The following is a 2,500-nucleotide window of genomic DNA, read 5'->3' on the forward strand; positions in this document are numbered from 1 at the left end:
CACACTCTTGGCAATATAGCGCCAAGGGAATCTAGCTCCCACGCATCACTCCCCCCACTATAATCTTCCCTTTGTGGCCAGCACCCACTACAAAACATTGCATGGCCCCTCCTGAGAGACAGAGGCGTCGTAGGGGGGGGAGAGGGAGGACGAGCTACTAAGAGGTAGAATGAGAGAGAGAGGGAGAGGGTAGACGAAGAGAGGAGAGGAGAGAGAGAGGACCAGAGATGTGAGAGGGAGAGAGCGAGAGGGAAGAGGTAGCGAGACGAGAGAGAGAGAGGAGAAGGGGGGAGGGGAGAGAGACAGAGGGCGAGGGGGAGAAGGTCTGGAGGCCAGAGAGGACAGATTGGGTAGATAGATGGTGAGAGAGAGGAGAGCGGTGGGAGAGAGAGCGAGAGCGGAAAGACGAGAGAGGAGAGCGAAGAGACAGAGGGTAAGAGAGAGAGGGAGAGGAAAAGGTATAATTATCTCTACAGAGAGGACGTGAGACGGGAGGAGAGAGACAGAGGGAGCGAGAGGAGAGGGAGCAGAGGGAAGAGGCGAGAGACGGTCTAAGGAGCGAAGCTAGAGGGGAGAGAGAGAGGAGAGAGAGGAGAGGGAGATTGTAAGGAGAGAGAGCGGAGAGGGGTAGGAGAGAGAGCTGAGACCGGGGAGAGACTCAGAGGAGAGGTTTTTTGCGGAGAGGGAGGAGAGAGACAGAGGGTTGCGAGAGAGGAGAGATGGGAAGAGGGAGGAGAGAATGGAGGAGTAGGGATGAGGGAGAAAGAGAGGGAGAGAGCCGCGGTCACAGAGACGTAAGAGAGAGGAGAGGGAGAGTGGAGACGAGGATGGTGGGATAGGATGAGAGAAGAGAGAGAGAGAGAGAGAGAGAGGAGCGAGATGAGAGGAGAGAGGAGAGGGAGCATGAGAGGCGTTGGAGGCATGGGGGGAGACGAGAGACAGTAGGAGATAGAGCGGAGAGAGGAGAGTGGAAGAGAGCGTGTAGAAAGATGATGAGGAGAGGAGAGAGAGGTGGGCCGGAGAGAGACAGAGGGTAGAGAGAGGGAGGAGAGGAGCAGGACGGAGGCGTAGAAGGGAGAGAGAAACGAGAGGAGAGAGGATCGAAGAGATAGGGGGAGGACCAGAGGGGTAGTAGAAGAAGAGGAGAGGGAACTACTACACCAAGAGGTAGAGAGAGAGGAGAGGAGAGGGAGAGAGAGAGGAGAGAGACAGAGGGGAGAGGGAGAGAGAGAGGAGAGAGGGGGGGAGAGGGGCGAGAGAGGAGAGGGAAGAGGTAGAGAGAGACCCGCCCGAGGAGGAGGGAGAGGAGACACAGAGGGTAGAGAAGAGGACAGAGCGAGAGGAGAGAAGGTTAGGAGGTAGAGGAGAGAGAGGAAGAGGATAGAGGGAGAAGAGGAGGGAGAGGGAGGTGACAGGGAGAGGACAGAGAGAGAGAGAGGGGAGAGAGAGAGAGAGTTTTTAGAGGAGACGAGTGAGAGGAGAGAGAAGGAGGAGGATAGAGGTAGGGGGGTGTGAGAGAGAGATCAGGGCGAGACAGTAGAGAGAGCGAGAGAGGGAGAGAGAGAGCCTGAGGGGAGTGTCGAGAGAGGGAATGAGAGAAGGAAGGGAGAGCGGAAGAGTATGAGAGGGGAGAGAGAGGGAGAGAGTTTTTTTTTAGGGCTAGAGAGAGAGAGGAGCGAGGAGAGAAGGAGAGAGGAGGGAGAGAGGAGAGGGATAAAGGGAGTGAGAGCAGAGAGGGAGAGCGAGAGTGAAGAGACAGAGGGTAGGGAGAAGGGAGAGAGCGGAGAGAGGGAGAGGAGGGGAGAGAGAGAGGAGAAGACGAGAGGCTCATAGAGAGCCCAGAGGTTAGAGAGAGAGGAGGGAAAAAAAAGAGGTAGAGAGAGAGGAGAGGAGCCAGGAGAGAGAAGGAGAGGAGGAAGAGAGGGGGAGATGAGGAGAGAGAGGAGAGAGGACTAAGGGAGGGGGGAGAGAGGGGAGAGCGCGGAGGAGAGGAGAGAGGAGAGGAGAAGGAGAGGAGAGAGAGGAGGAGGGGAGAGAGAGAGGAGAGGAAGAGGTAGAGGGTAAGGTAGAGAGGGAGGGAGAGGGAAGAGAGGAGACAGAGATGGGAAGAGGGAGGAGAGAGGAAAGGGAGGAGAGAGGAGAGGGGGGAGGGAGGGAGAGAGAGAGGGGAAGGGAGAGGAAGAGGGAGAGAGAGAGGACCGATGAGGGGGAGAAAATCTAGGAGAGGAGAGAGGGAGATAGAGAGGAGAGGGAAGAGGAGAGAGAGAGGGGAGGATGAGAGAGGAGGAGGAGAGGGAGAGAGGGAGAGGAGAGAGAGACAGAGGGTAGAGAGAGAGGAGAGGGGAGAGAAGGGACAGAGGGAGAGAGGCGCGTAGAGAGAGAGAGAGAGGGGGAAGGGGGAGAGGAGGAGAGGGAGAGAGGGAGAAGGGAGGAGAGGAGGAGAAGAGAGGAAGGGAGGAGGATGAGAGAGGGAGGAAGAGGAAGAGGAGGAGAGAGAGGG

This window comes from Penaeus japonicus, unplaced genomic scaffold, assembly GCF_977035675.1.
Source record: "Penaeus japonicus unplaced genomic scaffold, GWHDUDI00000001_assembly GWHDUDI00000039, whole genome shotgun sequence".
In the NCBI taxonomy this organism is placed as follows: Eukaryota; Metazoa; Arthropoda; class Malacostraca; order Decapoda; family Penaeidae; genus Penaeus; species Penaeus japonicus.